Source organism: Melitaea cinxia, chromosome 21 (assembly GCF_905220565.1).
Source record: "Melitaea cinxia chromosome 21, ilMelCinx1.1, whole genome shotgun sequence".
In the NCBI taxonomy this organism is placed as follows: Eukaryota; Metazoa; Arthropoda; class Insecta; order Lepidoptera; family Nymphalidae; genus Melitaea; species Melitaea cinxia.
The window spans coordinates 13290563-13315579 of NC_059414.1; the positions used below are offsets into that span (position 1 = coordinate 13290563).

Consider the following 25017-nt stretch of genomic DNA (forward strand, 5'->3'; position numbering starts at 1 on the left):
ATATGTAATATGTAAATAAATGTATGAAGAATAAGGAATACTTTCTAAATTAAGTAAAGTTTATTTCAATATTTAAATCTTGAAATCTTCAACTACTTACTTATCAATTTATATAGTTATGTGGCCATCTTCGATAGATTTAGAAATTGTTAGAAAAAGTTCTATAGAAATACTCGCTGACCCCGCAAACGTTGTTTTGCCATATATGCTTTAAACGCCCTTAATCGGGGGCAAACTTTACAAACTTAACCCCTTTAACTCAGACCAACCCGATATGCACATAAAATTTCATAAAAATCGGTCCAGTCGTTTCCAATGAGCATTGTAACTAACATTGTGACACGAGAATTTTATATATAAGCTTTGAAAGTAGGAAAGGAATCGTTAAAAGTTGAGATTCATCAGCTATTTTACTTCATTTCCAATAAACGTTTTGCTTGAATAATCTGCGGTTTTATTGCGAAACAAAAAGTTCGGGTATCGCATCACATCAGACTCTTACTTCACTTTCTGGATAAAAGACGACAATAGATTTTACTTAAAGTAATTTTATATTGTCTATACAAATTACTTCAAAGCTATTTGCTGTGGTCATTACTCAACAATAAAACCATCTACCCATCAATAGAGTTGAAACTCGAAAGACATCGTTGGTACCAGTAGCTTCACCAAAACATGTAATGATTCATAAAATGTACAATGAAAGACTTAGTTGCAAAATTGTTTCGCAGATACCGTTTTTGTCAGTAATGTCGTAATGGAGATGGTGAATAGCTAATGACCAATACGTCTCTTGTTAGCTTAAGATGCTTGATTTTACTTGCTTACATACTTGAAATATTATCACGCCATTAAAAGCCGTTACCCTACCTGTGAATCTACATTTTTAGCTGGGAGCTTGACGACCAATGTTTGTCACACGAAATATCTGGACAACTTTATAAATCCTTTAAAGAATTACGATTATAAATTTACTTCATCATCATCATCATTTTAGCCCATCGGAGTCCACTGCTGCACATAGGCCTCCACAAGTTCGCGCCAAAAATGGCGTGAACTCATTTGTGTTGCCCATAGTCACCACGCTGGGCAGGCGCGTTGGTGACCGCAGGGCTGGCTTTCTCGCGCCAAAGACTCTGCTACCCGCCTTCGGTCTGTGTATTTCAAAGCCAGCAGTTGTATGGTTATCCCGCCATTGGTCGACTTTATAAGTTCCAAGGTGGTAGTGGAACTGTGCTATCCCTTAGTCGCCTCTTGCGACATCCACGGAAGAAAGGGGGTGGCTAAATAATGGCGTAGCCATACAGTTGACTACCTATACTTGATTAGAGCTAGTTTTGTCAGTCACTGTGTACGGCGGGAGTTATCGGTTTAGTGAATTAAACAAAGGTTGAAGCAAGACTAACTTTTATTGCATCAAACAATTTATTATATAGCATACATCTTAATACTTACACTACTACAACTGATAAAGCTATCTGACGATTAAATTAATTCAACAGATAAAAGTTTTTCACTTTATTATATTTCAACTTGAAACCTTACTTCATATGCTAACATACTCAGGGCGGGCCTTTCATCATAATGCTTATGTACGATAAAGACAGTCCTATGCTAGTTAAATATATAAAAATAGACAGTAAATCCAGAAGTATTATGTTTAGTTAAGCTAAAAACATCATTAGTATTTTTATATATTTGCAAGGGCTATGCCGAGGTAAAGATTAGAAGGTATCAAGTTTTACTATACACAAATACCGAACCGTATGGTTAAAGAGTTACTACGAATATAAATAATGCTATCTAAATTCTATCGATAAAGTGGAATCGTTATGAGAAAATCTATACAATAATAAACTCCTTCCTATCTCACCCATTGTTTCACCTAATAGACATTTCGTATCATATTTTCCGGACAGCACTTAATTGTAAGGCTGGCATTTTTCAACTTGTCCATTAACGTCAAGTACATCCCTTTAGACTTGAGTCTTATCTGCTGTACCATTTTATCTACGGAAATCTCCTACGCCTTTCTGAGCTGTATTACGATAGCATATAGGCGATATTGGCACGGTATGAAACGTTTACTGTCAGACTGCTTAAGTAAATATATGATCGAAGTAAATTTCACCCACACGTGGTCTCGAAGACCTCTGTATAAGAAACGTAATAGCACTGCCAATTGTGCATGTTATTATACAGCTAAAACTATAAATTTAACACTAAGGTATACATGGTTTTATGGGAATGTAAACTTTATTATAACGAGTAAACGCATACAGTTGTCAATAATATAAAATGACACAAATATGGCATTTCAATCTCGAAAAGGAATGTGGATACGCTAATGAATTTTTGCGACACCGGTCATTACACATTAGGACATAAGCATGCACTTTTCTCTTACGCGTTCGACTTATGGATCAATTTAGCGAAATTGTCTACGTATCAAGATGCGGTTTACCGTACAGTTTATTTGCAACATCGCACTTGCTTACGATAAAATTCACAACATTTCTTGTTTTTGTAATTTGATAGCGACTAAAAGTTACACTTATTTAATTGGCCGCTGTGTTGATTCGAATGTATAGGTATAACAGCGAGGGTATTAAAACGAATTCGGTCAGATAGGTGGGAAAGAGGTTAATCTTAAAATCTGACAAAGCATTTTTATAAAAAGATTAATCTCACCGTGAACTATACAAATAAGAGTTACTCCAATACTGTCACAATGTTATTGACAGCCGTGAAATAATCAAATTACAGTAATTGGATATGTGATTAAATTATAAAATGAATACTACATCTGATAAAATGTGTCAGATATATGAATAATGTTCTAAAACAATAAGTAAAATTTGATGATGTCACTTTAGTAAAATTTAAAAAGTTAAGAAATCACACTTTCATTCAATACGTAGTCACTAAAATATAGCACACCGTACGTAGGCGTTTTAACTAAAAAAAAAGAATAATAATACAAAAAACGCCTCGAGCCGTAAATGTCGGACAATTTGATTTGATCTGTTACGTTAATGATGGTAGAACAGCCATAGAGAATGTTAATTTTTGTTGCGAACGCTCGAAAGGTCGTTGCTCTTGGTAGCCATATTTGACCATAGACTGTTATTTAGTATAGTCGGTTAACAGAGCATGACCATACAAAAGCCTTCTATTTGATTGTTAGTTCGAAACGCAACGATTTATTCAGTTTTAATGAATCCGTCGGTCGGTCATTGTGCAAACTCTAATGACACATGATCATAACTCTTATATGAAACCAAGATCTGATAAGCCGACGTTCTGTATAATGACGTAACGAAGTCATCTCGCTCTAAAGTAAACACGAAACATCGACACTTTGATGAAATACTGCTCCAAATTTACTTATACATATGTAATAGTAATTGCACAATTTCCGTCAATCTGACGCGTCCTTACAAAACCTGCTATAAAATATTCAACAAAGGAGCCGTTTTTAAACATCTATTCGTATTCAGGTTGAGATTCTGTATCACACTACGGGGTGTTGTAAGCAATTTAAATGGCAAAATGCCCAAACTCTGACATAACCTTTTCGCAATTTATCCCTCTGATATTATCTGTCATACATTTATAGATCGTGAATTTTTTAACTAAAGTATTTCAAAGACTAAAGAATATATTAGCATTTAGTTTTGTTTACTTTCTTACATAAATCCTCCGCCCTTTGGCCTACAACATTGTTCAACTGATTAATTGTCATTTAGGGCTTTGATAAAATCTGTGTAACTTAATACGTCCAAAAAACAAGTAGCAAGAAAAGCAAAAGCCATTTTAAACTTACAAATTAGATTCTGAACAAATCTGCAAATCACCCAATGTATGAAAGACTTGTAGTTTTTGCTACTATTAATAGAATCAAATGCGATCAATTATAATTGCTTTCTATTAGTGTTAATAGTTGATAAACCTTAATTCCTTCCGTCAATTGTTTCAATATCAAACGCCTCGTAAATATATCTTTGCTTATTTAGGACATTGTTAAATTCCGCAGTTTCGCTTCATTAACCTCTATTGTCTATGACTATTTATTAACAGTAGTTCGGTCTTAGTTTATCCTAATAGTCTGACTGGTTGATTGTTGTGATTCTAATTTTAGAATCGCTAGCTATATGCAAATAGAATCTTAGAGCTCATACAAATTAAACGTTTGAGAACGATAACAAGAAATTGAATCTATCATGATTGTCGATTAATTGTCATTTAGGGCTTTGATAAATTACTTCTAGAATAATTATTAGTAAATTAATAATAATAATTTTGAAATGCCCACATTCACAAATAAAAATATAGTGAAGACCATCATTGAAAGACTTGAAAAGACATCTCAAGTTTAGTATTACCATATGCGACATTTTTGTTTTAAATGGAAAGCATTTTTTGTATGCCGCTATTCAATGAGTCCCATTAGCGATGCTTGTTTGTTAAGCTTAAAGCTTGAACTGTGTCATCCCCTTCATATTCAAAGCGGTTGCGTTAATTACTAAAACCCTAAAATCTTCAAATATTCAAGTTTACCAGCTACATCTCTTACCCGGAACCTTTGAAAATTTTTCATTTCCCGATTAGACCAAACGTGACCCGACTACCGTTGGAAATTAATACATAGAGTACAATTACCGTGATAACCTCAAACCTCATACACGATGTAAACATTAGATGACTATCGGTTGTCTAAAATTTCACCACACTCTGGTACTGCACGATCGCACTTTCTAGAAACCGACGTATATATCTTTTAAGTAATTACAATAAAAAAATGTCTGTACGGTAACCGCGTGACGGAAGATCGTGACAATTTTGAACAATGTTGTAGGTCAAAGGGCGGAGGATTTATGTAAGAAAGTAAACACAACTAAATGCTAATATTCTTTAATCTTTGTTAACCACAGTAACATGGAATATTTGCAAATAAGTAGTCCGTATGTAAGAATATAAATAGATATTGTCTTGAATTTAAATGTACCTAAAATATTCGTCAACGTAATTTTGGCTGTGAAGGCATGTAGCTATTAAAAAAGTAAAAGTTTATAATTGCATAGAATGATGCGCTAAGTTCGATAGTCGGTGGACAGAGCGTGCTCAGGGCCAAAATTATCATAAACGAGCCCAGATAGAAAGTTAAAGAAACGACAATTCCATAATTAATAACAATTTGAATAGAAAGTTTATTTATAGTACCGTTTTAAAGCAGACAAATCAGTTCCTATTAAATATTAATAATAAAACTAAATCATTAAAGCTATGTTTTAAGTCAGAATTGAATCTGAATAGAGGTACAAACTCAAAGTTCAAAATCAAGGGCTCCAAAATCGATCCATCAAAACAAGACGGGAGTGGGCTTACAAAAACAAAACCGGCTATGCATACCATCGTCCTTAGGAGCAACAGCCGGCATGTGGCCTACAGTAAAAACCAAGGTCGTTTGTGTACCGCTTTACCAACTTATTCTTCTCTTTTTTATCACCTTTCTTCACAACAATGCATGGAACGTCATAACTGCCTTCCATCTGCAAACAAATTTCAACTTAAATTATAATAAAATAAGGTAGAATTTAATACAGCAGGATACAAGGAATTTCAAAGGTCATCGAGACGATGATTCGCGTTTTTTTGCAAATGTTTTTATTTCTAAAGCTGAAATGATAGGTTACGTTGGCTCACTCGATGTTCTGAAGCGTTCGCTGTTTCGCTTTTGGTTAAGTTGATTTTGATTTGTGTTTCCTTATTCAAGTGCTGTTCTGGATCTTTCTAATTCTACAAAGACAATTTGTGCATCGGTTAAAATTTATTTTGTAAAATATTTTTTTCTGCATTTATATTATTTTGTGGTGGAGTTTTCAAATATTTCGTGTGAAAGAATAAAAAATAGTGTTTTTTAAATAACCTCAATACATTTTTCATGTCTTACATGTGACTGAAGTATTGAATAATTCAGAAACGCTTTTCAAAAGGCGCCTAGCCAGCTAGTCCGTGTCTTTTAGTGTCATATATGGAAGTGTATACCTAGTTTATTGAATAGCCAAGTTTATTGGAATTCTCAGGGTTTATCTAGGATTCAGGGGTTTTTTTCTTACTTCTAGATATCTAACTATAGTTGTGTCTATTCTATAAAATTATATTATTGTATTATCTAATGAATGAAGTATATAGACAAAAATCTAATACATATCTTTTTGTTACTACCTATATAAAAAATTGGCTCCCCTTAATTAAGAAACGTGAAAAAAATTCTTACACGTGTACCCACTTATAGAACGAATTTTTTATTTTCTATCTTTTTTTTTTGATAGATTTCGACTTTATTTCGGTATCGATAAAAACTTTATCAAAATCGCTCGACATCAACAAAATGTTTTTAAACCTGTATCTAGCTGCGTAATGTTTCGTCACCGGAATGCGTTGTATCAAATACCTGTATCTAGAGGCGACATGTGCCAAAGCCTTTAATGGTATTGAAAATAAGCTACCCGAGTTACTTAAAGACTGCTAGGAATTTCGAGGGTTACTCTATTTGGAATAGTTTTATTGCCCTTGTTACTCGTTGGAAATTTTAGTTGGTCGGCTTTACTATTTATGTACTCGGTTTGAGAAAATGCTGTTTTACTTTTAACGTTTGTATTAGTATTTTATATAATACATTCATTGGGTATAATATCAATGATTTTTGGTCACATTTTATGTAAAATTTTTAGTTTATTAATTGTCGTAATAAGTTCTCACGATATCCGCTAAAATCGCGCCAACTTTCGTCAAAATCCGCTAAAAATTTTGTCTGTTACAAATAAATTGTTGCAATTTATTGCATAGTCAGAAAACTTGATATTTTATAAAAGGTTCACGCGAACGAAGCCGGTGGCCTGATTATATGTAATAAAAATTAATATTCAATACATAACTCTTTTATATGTATAATTAAGATAAAAATCTGTTTCAACATGTTCTGAACTGAATTAGGTCTTCAATATCATGTTTTTATTAGTTTGCTTTTTCGTTTTTGATAATTTTGATTAGACACGAGAATCTAAATAGTTTACTAACTGAGCAATTATATAAAAACCTGCATGGATCTGTTTTCTATTGTATGTTGACATCGAAGTCATCTTAATGCTAGCAACTAATTGCTGACTTATTAGTTCATAATACTTCTCTAATCCTTCTTTCAATTACTTGCCTTAGTACGTTATATTGGACCTAAAATCAAAAAAAAATGTAGTAGATATAACAAAGAATTGTATCCTATTTAGTGTAGTACAATTACTTAATAAGTATGTACAAATTCACTTGATGACAAGAATAATGGTAAGATTTTTTTTTTGTGTAAATTATATATCAAAATCAAAGATAATTTTGTACAAATAGACTTCAAAAGTGCCGAATCGTCATTTTACAAATTAAAGTTTTCATTATCGTTAAAAGTGAAGCTACCACTGATACGGAATGTACATAGATTCTTCAGAGAACAATCGGAACGAAACTCAGCAGTTACTCGTTTCAAAAAAATTAACTTATGCTTTTTTAAGTATATTTTTTGGGATTTACTTAGTTACTTAGAAATAAAGTCATGTTTTAAATCATATCGAATATACGAATACATTACAATACATATTAAGTCTTTGCAATTTTTTATTGTTTTTCCTAAAAAGAGAATGGAAGGTCGTTGTGTGTTTACTAATGAATCAGACGATATAAATTTTCCTAACCTTCGTATCGATAACATAATATATTTGGACAGCTCATATGTCCCCGTTACAGTTTTAATGTCGTTAAATTTGAAAAAATCGAAAGTTGTCTGTTTTACATTGATTTGAATTTTAATGGTTCAGCATAAAGTCGCCGGGGACATCGAAGTGAGAAGGGCCGAACTTGCGGTTCCATGAAAGTGGGCAGCGAAAGTCGTTTATCGGGATCGAAAGTTAGTCGTTTTTTAGTAATCGATAACGTCCTTTTGGAAAATATTTTGATTTCAATTAAATGCAGTTATGTGTAGTTACAATATTATATCATATTCCCCGACTAGAAAAAAAGTCAGGCTCAACCAGATCATGTATCTGGACAGGATCAGGATAGAATGAGGCATGCCAGATCCGGCAAGCTCTATCAGGGCCAGGTCTGGTCCAGGTAAGAATAGCCTGATGTAAAATATAATCAAGTATGGTAAGGCATATCTTCATCAGGACCAGGTCTGGTCCAGATCAGGATAGCCTGAAAGAAATTACACGAACTGAGCCTGAATCGCGCTATCGATGTTTTTACACGCACTTAGTATTTATACTGTTATCTGGACAGTCTAGCAGGGAGTCCATTTCTACACAGTGGAGTAGTCGTAAGTAATAGGAAGTAACGAATAGAACTTAATAAATAAAATTTCATTAATAATAATAATTAATCAATAATATAAAAATAAATAAAAACAATTGATATTTGAAATAAAAACTATATAATACGTTGGAAAAAAATAAACGGAAATAAATATAATGATAATTATGTTAAGTAACATATTTATAATATCAATTTTCATTTTTTATATTAAACAATTTTTTCAAGAATATACATTCGTGTTTTTAAAAGGACCGGACCGGGCATACCCGACCCGGATCAGGTAAGGTAGTAACGCCTGATCTGGAGCCGATCAGGAAATCTCATCTCATCCTGATCAGGTCCAGAAAAATCTGCGTTATATACTTTATCCGGTCTAGATCGGGCATGCCCGGTCCGGTCATGCTAAGGAACACGAAAAAAATTTCTACACGGGTCTATTCTGATGACAATGCTCTTGGACGTATTTTGTAGATTTGAGACCACTGAATAATGACATCAGTCATCGCTGTATAAGAGAAATTAGTAGATTTCCAAAACTTGATCAGAAGTTGTAGTATTAGTGGCTGTGGCATTAGCTAATGCAGGTTCAGTCATATCTAGGTGGCGAATGTCAGCGCGACCCCATGTCGCCCCACCCAGGCGGACGACTGCCGCGACAGACACGTGGTTTTTTAGTCAGTATGAGTCTGACGTAACCCTCAGGCGCCCCTGCGCCGGAGGGTATTTATGATGGACTTTCCTCACGTAAAAAAAAGGTTCAGCCAGATCTAGGTTTGTTGTTATCGGGGCGATTCTGTTTATTGTAAATGTTTCTAGACTTCTGACCCAAGATTTTCATGCTGCTGCTGTGTCTAGTATTTATTTATTTGTGATACAAACTTGCTCCTCTTAAAAATAAAAGCACGTCAACATAATCACTTATCATTTATTTAGAATTGAATCGTTATGTATTTTACAAACATAACAATTAATAGAAGTAATCAAGATGATACATAGCGCGATTACATTCAAGAAATTGCTGCCAAATATCTTTATAGTGTGTCAGAAATCTTGAAGGAATTATAAATGCTGTTCTATTTTTCCAATGAAACATTCATCAATAGTGGGCGATGCTCGAGCCGTTGCGTGACCGTCGACACGTTTGAATTGAATAGAAATCTTTCAATTCAGAAATAACAAAATAATTGACGCTCGGTGAAATTGTGTTTTTTACTTCGAGATAAAACTTGTCTTATCTGAAATTTGTTACATTTATCAAAAAGAGTGATAAACTAACTTAATTGTAGCAAAATGCTTTAATGTACTTCTTACGCATAAAAGGAACTTGTATATTAATAAGTTATGAAAAATCGTTTGTTATTTCTTTATATATATATAACTAGGTCGGCAAACGATTACCGGTAGAAGGTAAGCGATTACCGTAGCTTATAGACGCCTGCGACACCAGAAACATCGCAACCGCGTTGCTGATGCTATCCCCAATTCCCCCAGGAGCTCTGGTCACTTTACTTACCAACCGGCACACAACACTGTTTAAAAACAGTATTATTTAGCTGTGATCTTCTATAAGGTCGAGGTACCATTCCCAGTTGGGTTGCTGCATATTTTGACCAGGAAATCTGCTGTGGCCTGCCTCAGTTAAATATGTTTAAAAATTATTCACCATGCTTGAAGTTAATATTTTAAACCATAATGCTACATGACAAGAAAATAAATGTTCAAAAATGATTGATCACAGAGTATTTGTAAGTGAAAAAAAAACCGTCAGCGTCGGACCACGTCCTAGTTTTACTAGGCAGTCACAGGACTGTCGATCTGTAGTTTGTATGACAAATTGCCTGTGGTATTAATATAATTATAATGCACGTTTAACAGAAGGCATGGGTATTTTGAGCCGTAGAGGTAGATTATATTTTATTTATTGTTGAATTATCAACAGCGCTTAATGTATTAGCATAGTTTTAAATTGTATTTAGAATTTAAATTAAGTGGAGAACAAAGGGACTTTATAAGTACAAAATTACCAAGGATCGCGTTAATTATTATCACATTGATTATGTACAATAAAAGTACACACGTTTTTTTTAATTTGTGTTTATACTAATATTATAAAGCTGAAGAGTTTGTTACAAATTAAAAGTTCTAAGATTAACATCTTAAGATCTATTGGTTAGGAACTTAGGAGATCTACCGAGATATACTATAAGGATAAATATTATATTTGTATATTTTTTCCTCAAATTAACGCGACTGAATCCACGAGGCACAGCCAGTATTATATAAACCTAGTCGTTATATAGTCTTAATTTTATTGTAACTTTTTTTTTTCCTCTTTATTGGGAAACAAACAGCACAAAGAATACAATTAGTTCATGAGCCATTAAAAAAAAATGATCAAGCCAACAAAGTTTCCACTTTAATCTTAAGATATTAATAACACATAACCCTAAAATACCACTCAATGATTAAATCATAGTCAGGCCTTAGGTCATTCGGCTTACCGTGGGTCGCCGGATATGTACTATAAGTAACGGTTGCTGTCGGGTATGATAACGACCGGGACCAACGGCTTAACGTTCTGACCAAGACACGGTGGGTAAACCCACAATGACAGGCATCCAAACCGGGAAGAAATATTTGTACAAACATAAATATTCATCCCGAGCGGGAATCAAACCCGTAAACCCAACACCGGAGCGGCTGTTGTTCATTTAATTACGTATATTTACTACCTAGTGTAGTGTAATATATATCGCATGCTTAATGGAATACTGACTTAACTAAAAAAACTCATATTTTGGGAAATCGCAAAAGAAGATTTTGCTAAGACGACTCATCCTACTTGTTGATGCATAAAATGAATACTGATGATTAATAATCACGACTGATTGTTTTTTTTAACTTTTGATAAAGTAGTGATCAAATCTGCGTGAAAGAAATGCCAAAAATATTCATGCTACCATATTATGCTACCATTTTTTTTATTAAAAAAAATAGTTTTCAAGTTAAGTCAGTTTTTCATTAAAAGTAAAGCAAATATTTTTAATGCAATTGTTCTATTGAGTTTTAAGTTTGTTTCATTTTAAAATATTTATTTTTTATAATGACTCATTTAGTATTTAGTCTGTACATGATTAATATAGTAAACACCTTCAGATATTGTGACACTTTTTTCAAAATGAGTAGATAGTGAATAACTAAATATCGGCCATATTCAATTATTTAAATAAAATACATAAGTGTATATATCTATATAGTCTTTTATTGCAGTATTCTTCAAAACAACATAGAAATAGAAAATAAAAAAAAACATAATAAAAAACTTCTAAACAGCATACATTTTTTTCAGTTTTATTTATCAATATCAAAATCAAATCGGTTAATTACTGAATTTATAAAACAAAATTGACTTACCCTTTTTAAAAATCTAGCAGTTCTTATAAAATTACCTAAAATATTGCTTATATATAATCTTAAATATTACTTATATATAATCTAGCAGTTCTTATAAATACTTAAATATTAATATTACATTTGCTATCTTACAAATTAAATAAAATACTATTGTCATGATCAGTCTTAATTAAATCACTAGAAAACATAAAATAAAAATTTCTAAAACAAACATACTTAGTTAAATTTAAAGGATCTTTCTCTTTGGATTAACTTTGGTAGTGATAACCAATATCAATCAATATTAAAATTGCTATTTTATAGAATACTATAATGTAGGTACACTATTAAAGAATAGAGTTATAAAAGTCGGAATAAAAATTTGGGATCATTTTTTTTTTCCAGTAACTCTCTCAGATCTTTCTTCTTATTTTCACTTAGCTCTTGCTTTTATGTGTAGACATTTTCTTTCTTTTGTTTCTAATGCTTACTTCCTGGTATTCTCTTTGTTTGTAAGAACTTTTAACGAAAAATGAAAAAGGTGTATCTCTGTTAACTTTTATCACCTTCAGGTCATTTCATAATACAGTTCTTCCGTCATTGGTTTTATTAAAGTTAGGACCCCAATCTTCTTGAAGTTTTTTCAAGTCTATAAATGACTCGAATGTCAGTTCATGTACTGAAAATTTTTTGCCAGACTTCTTTGCATTTTTTATTACGGCTATATATTGGTGAGGAGAATATATTGGACTAGATTTTAAAATTTTCGCTATCTCTTTTTCTATGAGGCTGTGAATATTATCACCCTCATTTTGGGTATGGCCTTTTATTAGGAATTTATGAGTGATAGATTGAATGTTAAGATGAGTGACTGCAAATAGTTAAAGAACTACTATGAATTTATTTTTGTTTTGACCGAAACAATTATCTGAATATAGAATTAATTTACACCTATTATCATTTGATGATTCAGCCGACAATTTTTCAAAAACTTTTAGTAAACAAGATACGATTTCGTTGGCCCCGCGCTTAGCATCAGTCTCATTCCAAAAGAAACATTGTACATCATCATACGAATCTTTCAGCTGGCCGTCACCCTTTTTGTTTAAAGACGTGACTGTGAAGTTATAACTATTTAATTTTGATCTGTAATAAAATCCTGAGGTATCTCCTTTAGGAGATTGCAGAACAGCTTGCAAATCGAATACAAGAACTTTATTTTTATTATCTATTTTACAGCGGTCATTGTATTTTTCTCGGCGGCTTAATGTTTTTTCTTCTAAGTGGGTATCATACGACTCATTAAGTAATAATTTCTGTTCTGGCGTAGAGTTCGTATATTGTAAGCACAAATCGCATTGATCTTTTCTTGGTCGGAAGAATGATATATTATAATCTTGTGTAAATATTTTATAAAATGTACAGTATTTACCAGCTGCTTTATTATTTTTATTTTGAGCTTCTACAAAGTCCCTGAAAAGATCTGAAATTGTTTTCCCTCCATCAATGTACTCACGAGTAGAATATTGTCTAATGTAATGGGATTCAATCCTCGGTATCCCATCTATGAACTGTTTAATATCGAAGAGTAGTTGTTCATCAATCTTTATTTGATTGCTGTGCTGTCCTCTCTGATCTTGTGCTAAAATTCTGTGTTTATCTATTTTCTCGTTTACAGTACGTATAACACGATCCGAAATATCTAAGTTTTAATAAAAAATGTTTTATAGACACGTACTGATTGCCCGTTCACTAAGAAGTGGAATGCTTGATTGCAATTCCTGGGATTGCGTGCATTTGTATATTTATATCTTGGGGTTATATTGCTCATACAAGACATAATAAAGGATCTTTGAGCATTAACCTGGCCGAGATTCCAGTACATATCAAAAATTATCTGTCTTTGTTCTGCAGTTATTTTTACATACCATTTGAGCCTACATTTAACACCACAAGGTGGTTGAACAGAACGAGATTTGATTGGTTTTATTTGTCTTACTAATATATGGTTTTCCAGTATTTCTTAGACCTTTTGCTTTATTCTATTTTCCAGTTTTCTTCGTTTCACTTGCGTTTTCTTCCTTTCTTTGTTTCTTCTTGTGATGTAGTATTTGCACTGAATTTTTGATTTATTAAAATATCTGTCATTATAGATGCATCAGTGTTTCTTTGCTCGGATTCCTTTTCTGCGGTTACCTGAGTGATGTTTACTTGTGTTTTACTCTGTCCATTAAAGGATTCTGTATCGGAACTATCACTGGAAGATTCTGAAGACGATGAGGACGAGGAAGACGAAGAAGATGATGAACTACTTGATGACTTTAACGGACTAGGGTGTACTGGTATTTGTTTTTTTTTTGTACTTGGAACTTCGTATGTTGGATCTTGATCACTTAAATCGACATCGCTTTGTTCAGAATATATTATCTCGCCAGTGCAATCATGGACTAATGTTGTGTTATGAAGGTGATTTTCATTATAGACTGAATGTGAAGTTGCCGAAGAATGTATCATAATATCATTTGAGTTGCACTGATTTTCGGGCTTGTTTGTTATATCACGTAACATCTACAACAAGAAATAAGTATTTTAGTATCAAAAAAAAAAAAACAAATATCATACACACAATTTTTGAAGTCTTGAAGTCATTTAAGATAGTTACGTAAATTTAGTTGTTTGCACTGATTCGTGTTCTTCAGATTGTGTTGCATGATCTGAATGATTTTGAGCCTCAACAAGCTCTATCATCTTTCTGGACCTATTGAATGGCATTGTCACCATATAACATAAACAGTAATATTATAAGCCTTTTGTACATACTTTTATCGTAATTTGTTTTTAGTAGTACACAGACTTAATATAAAAATTTGCAGGCAATGAAAAAAATTTTTATTCAAACAAAGACTCAACTAATATAACGGCTCCTAAATAACAATAACTTTTAGTAGTAAACAGACTTATACTTGAATGTCACAAAGTATTACATTAAGTAATGGTTACATTTTAATAGTAAACTGACTTAAGTCTTAATGGGCCCGGAAAAATATAATGAAGTTTAATGATTAACTGTCTTAATAGGTAATGTTCCATATAACTTATAAATAAAATTAGCAATAAAGTAGCCTAAAATTTAATTTGTCAGTACTAAATTACGAAATTTGATATAACTTACCTTTAAATTTAGTAGTAAATACGCTCAACAACGATTCAGTCTTCGTTCAATAAAATAATAACAACCTTGTTCCGCAAGAGCCCGACACAAACTGGCATAAGTCATTATTCCGCACAAACACAATGAAAAATCCCAAAAAATGAAAGAGACGGATATATCTCTGGAGCGTTGAATATTCGTAATTTCGACATATTTTAAACGGTAGACGATAGATGGCGTTTACAGAAGCCTGTCACTGTACATAACTTAATTCTGACCTATGTACTAATGAGTCAATTTTCCATTAAGCATGCGATATGTAACTGTGTTAATTCAAACGTCGAAGTTAAACACTAATTAAATAAAGTATCCACGATCATATCACATAGCAGTTAATATTATTACATAAACGTTACAAATTATGCAAGTATTCTTAGCATCATTGTGGCGTTTAACGCGATTTTCTCTGTTTTCCGCGAAATCTCGTCGCTTTTCCGCATGTTTCCTAACTCGATAATTAGACGTATCACTAAGTAGTTGTTACAAGGCTAATTCATTCAACTATGTTCGTGTAATTATGGTCATTTAATTATAAGTGTTAATGCAGTGTTACACACGACTGCTTCGACTATATTTTGTTTTAAAATTGATTTTATTCGTTATAAATGTACACAGTTCCACTACCACCTTAAAAAGTCAACCGATGGCGGGATAACAATCCAACTGCTGGCTTTCAAATACACAGGCCGAAGACGGGCAACAGCATCTTCGGTGCGACAAAGCCAGCCCTGCGGTTGCGAACCCGCCTGCCCAGCGTGGTGACTATGGGCAACACACATGAGTTATGCTATATTTGGTGCGAACTGCTGGAGGCCTATTGCCAAGCAGTGGACTGCGATAGGCTGAAGTGATGATCATGATGATAATTAAATATACATCGTAGCGGATCCAATTATTACGTGTTGTATTTATGTGCTATCGTGGCCAAAACGTTACCATAGAATTTTTCGTGTACTTATATGATACTATTTATGTCGTTGTGCTGACGATAATAATACAAAGTATGAAGTAATTTTAGACTTGTATTACAAAAAGAATTAGTCACAATTAAAATACAAATGGTAGGTATCTTAATGATGTACCTTTCGTACGAAATTTTATAGTTTACAATTGTTGAATGGGACGAAAACTGTCGCCGTTTACTATGCTTCATGTATGTATGATTTAAGGCATGTAACCTATCTTATGCATGTGTATATAACACCGTAATTTCATAAATTTTATCTATAATATATATTAATACGCAAAGCAAAAACTTTGTACCCGTGTAGAGAAGGAGTGCAGAATGCTAATTTTTTTTTAATTATGCATAAAAATACACACACGTATATATTATACTTTTTTGTTAATTGTCAAAGTCTAGTCAAATAGAAATTTTTAAAAAAAGGTTCCATATCTTCATAAGTTTTTGGTTTTCTTTAATTCAAAATTTTAATTAAGGTCGAATTTCGATTTATGGGCGACCACTGGTATTTTTAAATAGACCCACCACAGAAGTTGAAAGAAACTAGACTTTTTGCTAAAGTAATTTAAAAAATTACACGCAAGTGTTACGTCGTGATAAAGACTCCAGCGTATGTCTATTCTATTTATAGTAAATTCTCACCTAACTAACAAACGTCGACATGTTTCTGTGAAGTTAACGCTTCTTAATTTGTCTTAATTGTTAAATATATGTAAACTGTTAAGTTTCTTTTTTAATGCTGGTAAAAGTATATTGTGAAAATAGTTTTAAGTGTCAAAAATTAGTATATGTTCTTATATAGCCTATAACTTTAACAGGCTTTGTTATACTAAATGAATTTTGCTATTAATGTTTATTGATTGTACATTTACATACAGAATTATTTTAGAAGTACCTATTGATTTGAGTTGTAATTTTCTACATGGGAGTGATGAAAGAATAATGTATTATTATGATATTGTGACGTAAAATGTGTTTGGTAGAGTGATCACCATAACTAGTTCTTAGCTGTTGTGGGTTTGATTGCCGTTTATGATAAAACTCCGAAGACGATAATATAACTTTGTCATACTTTGCTCCATGTGTTCTATGTGATATAATTTAAAATGTTGTCTTATACATAAGGATTGCGACAACTTTTTTGACATGATTCATTTAATATTTTCCATATAAATATTAAGAAATATATTTCGCCAAAAAATAAAAACTAAGAATACCTCAAAAAAATATATTTTGAAATACCTACTTTTTATTCGTATTAATTTATTGCCTACTTTTATTTAAAAAAAATGTAAATCTTTCGATAAAAAATCTCTTACGAAATAAACCAAAAATACCAGGAAAGCAGCAGCCTTGAGGAGTTGTTTTACGACATAATACAATCCTTTGTATGCACAGTACGTTAAGGTGATACCGTCGTTCATAAAAAGAGTGGTCACCGCTGAGCTCGCGAGCTTATCCCGTTACGCTAGCGTTTTTAGCGAATACAGCTATTTATAGGGCTGTTGAACTTGTTTCTCTTATTTAAACCAACTGATTGTCATTGAGTCTGTTACATCAATGCATGTAATTGATATGTAACTTGCTGGCGTTTTTTGGTTTTGTATTATACTAGCATCGTGCCCCGACTTCACACGGGTATTTAACAAACATTTCAAAAAAAAATTCCTAATTTTTTTTTTTAAAATAAAATATAGCTTATATCACCCGCGGAAAGTGTAGCTTCCCAATAGTGAGTAGTCAAATCTTTCCTCTTGATAATATTAGTATAGATAAGTATTTAAAAGTGATTAAATAAATTTTGTTATATAATATGGAACGTAATTATATATCAATTTAGCTGTAATTTAAGTACTCATAAGTAAGATAATACATGCAGCTAAGATAGTGTCATAATTTTTTTTAGCGGAATAATATTGTTTTAAAAAGTAGCAACCCTATCAATGTATCACGTGTCCCGCTCTACACAAACGTGATTTGATGAACAACGAACTATATAAATATATAGGCATACAAAATATATATTTAATTTGTTTGCTTACTACAAATATAAATACTCTGTATTGTACACTAAAAGAGAATTTTTTTACATCCAATGGAAAATATAAAAATGTACTAGGCGCCCTTATCGCTAAAAGAGCGATCTCTAAGAACATGACAAAGAATTAGACGGCATGGAGGTGTATATACATAATTATATAGACATATAATAATACACGTAAATATAATGTCAGGTCTCAAAATATAAGGTAGGTTTGAACTAATGTTAATTCTCATCAGGGCCTGTTCCACAGTTTCATTTGAATGAAGTATCCTGCACGTAAGGACACGAAATAACAGCAGTTGGCGAAAATGGCCATTATGACATGTTTCACCTCAAATTTTAAATGCAATGGTCGCGAATAAAAGTTATATGTCAGATAGCTTAACGGCAACAGGTGAAGTAGGCCCGTAAACTATTTTTTTTTTCAATATATGTACTGTATTTTACCAAGAGAGTAAAAATAGTGCTATCAGTTGATGTGAATATCAAATAGGAATTGTCACAATTTTTGAAAAATTATAGAAAACTAAGATGGCTTGGCCTGATGGTAAGCGGTTACCGTGGCCTATGGACGCCTAAACCCTACCTATCATTTTCTACATGAACTCAGCTGCCTTACCACTGGAACAAAAACTACTTTAGAAATCTGTTATTTGGTCGTGATCATCATGTAAGGTTGATTTATTTCCGTACTGTTTGATAGCATTCTTAATGGACAGTGATCTTCTGGTAGGTTAGTATTCTCCTCGAGATGATGTGCTCTAGATTTTTTTAATATAAGTTTTAAAATCCATGGGCCGTTAAGTGCCCATGCCTTTTTTATTTACATTTTAATTTTCAAAGCGTTGAGGCGTATTATTTTCAACACTGCATGCTTCAAATTGCGAACTAAAGTTTATTTTCTCAAATTTGATGGTGATTCCAAAACTAACCGAGAGAGATATATACATATATATTTATACATATACTAGCTGACCCCGCAAACTTTTCTTTGCCATAATTAACCGGCTTAATCCCCCCCCCCCCCTTATAACTTGGAGGTATGAAAAATAGATGTTAGCCGATTCTCAGACCTATCCGATATGCCCACAAAATTTTATTAAAATCGGTCGAGCCGTTTCGGAGGAGTTCAATGTTTAACACCATGACACGAGAATTTTATATATTAGAATATTTATATAGGTTAATAGATGTGCTCCAGATTAGGTACAAAATATTTCTTGCTTTCCTATCTCTATTCTCGATTCTTCATAAAAACTCGGTCGTCTAGAACTCTAGATATTAAGCTTATTGTGAACAAAGCTATCTCGCCGCATGCTGTTTATAATCGTAATACAATGCACTGAATCATAAGCAAGGTACAAATTAGGTCGCAGTAATTTCTCCTTCGTCCTTTGAACAATGACCGAAACGAAAATATATTGAGCCCTATCACGAAGCCATAAGGGCTACGAAATCGGTCATATCTATCCCTTGTCGTGTTGCAATGTAGAAAGTGTCCCGGGATAGGGCGACACTACTTAAATATACTGTAATAAGGATTTATTATCCCTTTTTGTTTTATACCTGTTTTGTATAAAATTTCTCCATTGCGTGTTTATGGGTAGTTTTCTCACGTAATCGTAATTGTCTTATGATAATACTAATTATAATTAAACTTAGTAGATTTGTCTGTTTTGAATCTTGTTGTGTGTTGTTACACACATACTTTCAGCCTAATACAGTCCACCACTATACCTATACATCCTTCACAAGTTCGCGTCAAAAATGGCGTTAACTCATGTGTTTTGCCCATAGTCACCACGCTGGGCAGGGCTGGCTTTGTCGCATCGAAGACGCTGCCGCCCGTCTTCGGCCTGTGTATTTAAAAGCCAGCAGTTGGATGGTTATCCCGCCATCGATCAGCTTTTTAAGTTCCAAGGCGGCAGTGGAACTTTGCTATCCCTTAGTCGCCTCTTACGACACCTACTGGAAGAGAGGAGGTGGCTATATTCGTTAGTATAGTTCGTGGTGTGTTGTTAGATATAGCTTAATGTTTGCTTAATCCATACCGATATTAAACTATATTACTATCACGAAAGTTACTGAGAATTGATGGACAGAGATACTGTCCGCCAACCCGTATTGGAGCAGCGTGGTAGATTAAGCTCTGATCTTTCTCCTACACGAGGAAAGAGGCCTATGCCCTAGGAGTGGGATATTACAGGCTGAACCGTAAAGCTACTGTGATTTTTTCAGAATCACTCACATTCAAACGTCAAAGTTCATAATGAACACCGAATACTAGCTAGGTAGTAGGTAGTAGACAGCCAATACGAGTAGTGAGATATTTGAGAGGGGTAGACATTACATTGTTATCAATTAAAATTATGATTATTTTATGAACATTTATTCTATTGTCTCTCAATATAGTCAAGTAATTACTGTAATGGCAATTTTTGTAGAAGATCGACTTCCTATCCGAAAATATACGCCCATTAAAAATGTCAAGTAATACGTATGACAAACAGTTCAAAAAATATTTTTATTAAAAAAATCGCCTCTCTGACGTAAAACCTTGAAATAATTAAACAGCTGATCGCCTTTCGCCACTCACGCTCATGTTACAAGACCTATGTGCTGTCACAGCGTATACCTGAAGGTTGTTTACATTTTTACATACAAAATATGATCTATTAATCAAACTTATCTTTCAGCATTCCCTCATGTACTTGTCTTTGTAGTAAATTTATATGTTATGTAGAAACGTGTCTATGTATAAATGATTTGTACTATTATATGACTCATATTGATTATGTATCGTTTGAGAATTCTAATTAAAAGATACGATAAATGAAAAATTTACTTGGAGTAAATAAATGTACGAGTATGAGTATGGATTGAAATAGGGGATTGGTCTCATAGGGGTTCGTCTGTACTAAATTTGCCAGCGAAATAGAAATTAACTAATATATTATACGTTGCCGCTGTTGTGTTGACAGTCGTGGGTTCGATCCCCGCTCATGGCGAACATTTGTATAAACCGTACGTGTGTTGGCGCTTATGTTCGTGTATTTTCGATGTTTCCAAACCCCTGACACAGGTGTATATCGTGGTGCGTTAAGCGCGAGGAGTTCATTGTTTAATTTATTTTTTATTATGAAGCCCAGATAAAAACAATTTTTATTTTGAAATTAAAGATAAAATTACACTAAGCTTTGTTATTTGAATTGTTAATCCACATCTATTATGACATTGGCCTCTAAGTACCATTTTTCATTGTCTTTATTCTCATTCTAGTTAAGTCCTATAGTATTTTAGCGTTAGTCACCCTAACTTTCCCCCAGTTCTAGATTACGGGTCCATTGTAGTGATCTCAATGTGTCACGGCAGTGATAACCGAACAGGACGCTGTCTCTAAATAATTGTCGATCGCTTACAGATCCGTAAATACCTTTACGCTGAAGAATTACGAGCTACGCGCTCCAGTTTAGAACTAAGCTCGATTTATGATTTAAACATAGTTATAGGTATAAATGATAAAACTTACCGTTATACTTCGGTACATTTACGAAAATCTAAAAATAGTTTTTTTATAATCCACATAGTTTTTTTTTTATTGGCCCTTCTGTGTTACGGCGCTACATTAAACGCCCTGAAACTACTGTATGGACTTGAATGAAACTATGATTTATTAATACTACGAGGTAGGTCACTGAAATACATGAAAAATTGTCATGTTCGTTAAGATTTAACTGAAGAAAAAGAAATTGACTCCTTTTTTTGAAGTCGGTTAAAAAGGCAAATTATTGTTATAGAGATTGTCAATCGTTATCGGGGACGAAGACGAGAAGAAATGTTTATTTTATATTAAAGCCATGAAACAAAAAAATGTAAAATGCTTTATTTGTAATTCTAGTAACTAATGGCCGCCCAGTGGTCGAAATTCGACCATAATTTAACCACAGACCTTAACAATAGACAAAAGAGTAGTATATGTATATGCGTGTGTGTGTCAAATACATGGTAGTGTGTGTATTGTTTAATTGATTTATAATATTCTGTATTGCACTATTTCTTGTACAGTTATTTATATACAAATTTAGCTTGCGACGTTGGACTTATCTCTAGAAGAGATCTCTTCCAGCCAACCTGTGATAGTGAGAACTAATGTAATATAGCAGGCTAAGATACGACGCGTTGCTGCTGTTGTGCTTACAGTCGTGGGTTCGATTCCTGCTCATGACGAACATTTGTATAAACCGTAAAGGTGTTAATGGCATTTATGTATTTTTTAATGTATGGTTAAAAAATGTTAGCATGCCTTCTCTATAAACTATACGTGTGCTCAATTTCATACTCCTCCGTCCGCGTAATTTTCTTAAATAATGGTACAAAGTTTCTGATTCATGTATTAATATAAAGATTATATGTAAGTACTGATAATACAAATATTACCTACCTACAAGTACCGCGATAATGTTTTGCAACATATTACACAAACGCCAACCGTTCGAGTAAAATTGTGATAGTAAAAGCAATGTTTCATTTTCAAACATTCGACCGGCGAATGTAAATTCCGGTAACTGTTTCTATACAATTGAAATTGATAAATGAAAGGGTCCTACTTCGACGATTTTTCGACGTGTCGGCGACATATGTAGTGGGTGACAAACAAGCGTACGGCTCTCCTGATGGTAAGCGATTACCGTAGCCTATAAACACCTGTACACCAGAAGCATTGCTAGCTGATCCAGGAGCTCTTGTTACTGTACTCACCATAAAAACACAACACTTCTGGACAGCACTATTATTTAGCTGTGATCTTCTGTTCGGATGACTTACATCCCCAGTCAGGCTACTCTGGATTTGGAACAGGATATGTCCCGTTGTAATTAAATAAATAAATAAATAAAGCGTTCATTCACCGGCAATTTTGTTTTACTTTATTATTAGAATAGTAAAATAAAATATAAATAAAGACAATTGTAAGTAGCACTACCCAAATTAAAATTTTTGTCTATTTTAGCAACCAGGTCCTTTGTCAGGTTGTTCTTCGACATAGGCCTCCCCAGTTCCTTCCACACTTGTTGCTGCTCCGTTATCAATTAGAATACGTTACATTTTAAATATTATTGATATCACATTATAAGTGTCCCGTTGCGATTTTATCATAACTAGTGGTCGCCCAGAGGTCGAAACTCGACCATAATTAAATAATTAAAAGATTATGAAAATAAAGAACCTTTTTTTTAAATTTTCAATTTTACTACGGACTTTGATAATCAACAAAAGAATACATGGTAGTGTTTTTAATGATTTAATATACTGTTTATGCATAATTTAAAATAAAAATGAGCATTTTGCACTCCTCTATATAAACTATAAGTGTGCGAAATTTCATACTCCTCCGTCCGCGCAATTTTCGTAAAAAGGGGTACAAAGTTTTTGCTTTACGTATTAATATATAGATTATATATCTTTTAGTCTCAGTTTGTTTCTTATCATGTAACTCGATATCGTATCAAATTGACAGATTTGATACCCGAGGACGTTAATATAAGGAAAAACTAACGTTATATTGTGCTATTTATTATCTTTTTAAATTCAATAAAATTGCACAAAAATGTATTGTTTATTTAACTAATAGTTGTAGGCAAAGGAAATTTAAATACAGTAGAAAAAATATTTGAAGATACGTATAAAAAAAACAAGCTTGCTTTAGACCACATGACAAGTAAAACTTCTGCGCAATAGGCCTGCACTGTGTCTTAGATATACAAAACGTAACTAGCTATGAGAGAAAGAGAGAAAGAAAATGTGTTGTCGCACCTCTCTCTCTGAGTTCGCCTCGCCCGATCACACTTTTCGTAACGCTCTCGTCATGCATTCACCAGTTTACACTCATAGATGAAGTAAAAAAATTGCAGGGAAAATTCATGTTTCAGTCAAAAAATAAAGTCCATGTTCTTCGATATTGTATATGCAGTAGTAATTCAGGCAAATATAAATCAGTAGGTAATAGAGAAAGAATAATTAATAAAAGCAAATATGTAAGTTCCAGCACAAACAAGTAGGAGTCTTTGAATGCTAATATCGGAACCAAGTGGATCAAAAAAAGCTGTTATTTTTTATTTAAAACCCCGCGTATCGAGAAATGTTCGATGCAAGAAAATTAGGCTAGGCTGTAATATGTCATATCACGAATTTACATCATGTTGGTAGAATTACGTAGTTCTTAGACAAACTAAAACAAAAATATAATATAAAAATATACAAAAGAAAATTTAAATATCAAATAATAAACAAAAGTTCGCTCTTCAAGACAAGTAAAAAAAAAAACTACGCTATCGATCTCAATCGAGCGCCAGTGTAGATCGCGAACCGTTGTGGAGCGGACGTACGACTATCAAGAGATAGCGTCACCGTGCGCTGAACCTTTTTGTTCGTAATTAAAGTTTTTACTTGAGATTGTGTTGCATAACCCAGTGTCGTGTTCATGTGTCAGTGTCCAACGCGGATGTCATTTCCGATATCTTGGTCTGTAATATTATACTTTCTTGTTATTGTATCTTTAGAAAAAGTTTAACGCTGAAACGCTCATCTTGAGACTTGTCGCGTTTTGGTTGTACGTGGGCTTGTGTTGAATTAAACTATCAAATAACTGAAAGTAAATGAATAAGTGTTTTTAAATAGGATTACATTTGTGAAATGTGTTTGTATTAAAATATGTCAATATTAAAATATAATAATTCGTAGATAAAAGATAATATCAGTCTCGATAAAAGAATCGTAATATTCTAAATTTCACAACAGCAATAAGTACCCGAATTACACGTCCGTATAATAGATAACACGGAATCTTATCTAACGGTCTAGAATATTTTTATCTATCTTCACATTATAAAAAGATAGATATGAAAACTTTTCATTCCCAACTCGTCACTAAAAATAGGAATTTAAATGTCTTTTTTTAAGTAATAAATTGACAGGTTAATTAAAATTTAAAATCGAACACTAATTCCAATTTCAAATTATCATCAAATAAGCATTTAAATAAAA

General features: G+C 32.9%; 1 protein-coding gene and 1 long non-coding RNA gene across 2 annotated transcripts in view; both read left to right on the forward strand.

Moving 5' to 3' along the window:
- Positions 1 to 532: 532 nt before the first annotated feature.
- LOC123664127 lies at positions 533 to 24246 on the forward strand. The gene is made up of 3 exons (XR_006744778.1): positions 533 to 543; positions 4885 to 4887; positions 23872 to 24246. It is a non-coding gene; the product is annotated as an uncharacterized LOC123664127 (long non-coding RNA).
- Positions 24247 to 24429: 183 nt separating this feature from the next.
- The window catches only part of LOC123663968, a 116843-nt gene continuing 116255 nt past the window's right edge, over positions 24430 to 25017 (forward strand). Inside the window, exon 1 of the mRNA XM_045598605.1 lies at positions 24430 to 24495. The gene's annotated coding sequence lies outside the window, so the exon portion shown is untranslated. The remainder of the gene's footprint in view (positions 24496 to 25017) is intronic.